The sequence below is a fragment of the Octopus bimaculoides genome, chromosome 20 (assembly GCF_001194135.2).
Source record: "Octopus bimaculoides isolate UCB-OBI-ISO-001 chromosome 20, ASM119413v2, whole genome shotgun sequence".
In the NCBI taxonomy this organism is placed as follows: domain Eukaryota; kingdom Metazoa; phylum Mollusca; class Cephalopoda; order Octopoda; family Octopodidae; genus Octopus; species Octopus bimaculoides.
The window spans coordinates 37,447,308-37,448,502 of record NC_069000.1 but is presented as its reverse complement, the minus strand read 5'-3'; positions in this window follow the sequence as shown (position 1 = coordinate 37,448,502).

Here is a 1,195-nt window from a genome sequence, read left to right as displayed (position 1 = left end):
TATATATATACTCTTTTTACTCTTTTACTTGTTTCAGTCATTTGACTGCGGCCATGCTGGAGCACCGCCTTTAGTCGAAGAAATCGATCCCAGGACTTATTCTTTGGAAGTCTAGTACTTATTCTATCGGTCGCTTTTGCCGAACCGCTAAGTTACGGGGACATAAACACACCAGCATCGGTTGTCAAGCGATGTTGGGGGACAAACACAGACACACAAACATATACACACACATACATATATATATATATATATATACATACACATATATACGACGGGCTTCTTTCAGTTTCCGTCTACCAAATCCTCTCACAAGGCTTTGGTCGGCCCTAGGCTATAGTATAAGACACTTACCCTAGGTGCCACGCAGTGGGACTGAACCCAGAACCAATGTGGTTCGTAAGCAAGCTACTTACCACACAGCCACTCCTGCCCCTATGCATATATATATACATGCATACACACACGCGCAAACATACATATCAATACTCACACACATAAATACAAACACAAACACTCACATATGTATATAATCCTATACACATGTAAAAATTTATGCGCGTGTATAAATATAACGCTTGTACACTCATACAAACACACACGCATACACATATACCTGTGTGAGCTACATGTATACATACACGTAAATTTTTACATGTGTATTTGATCATATACATGTGTGAGTATTCATATTTGCATTTATGTATGTGTTGATATCTGCGTATGTAAATGAGTGTGGTTTGTGTCTGACTGTGCAAGCTTATATTTATACACGTGCATAAACATTTACAGGTGCACATAATTATACACACGTGTGTTTGTGTTCGCATTTGTGTAAGGCGGCGAGCTGGCAGAAACAGCACGCCGGGTGAAAAAAAGCTTACCGGTATTCCATCCTTTCATCCTTTCGGGGTCGATAAATTAAGTACCAGTTGCGTACTGAGGTCGATCTAATCGACTGGCCCCCTCCCCCAAAATTTCGGGCCTTTTGCCTAGAGCAGGGTTTTTCAAACTTTTGGACCCCTTTGTATTTCAGGCCTTACCTTAGGGACCCCCTTATAAACGCTTATGAAATTTATACATAAATATTTGCTTAAAATAACATATATTTTTACATTTATTTATTTAACAAATAGGTTTATTGTCAATTAAAAGATTTCGATTAAAAAACATATATAAAATCAAATTGCCCATA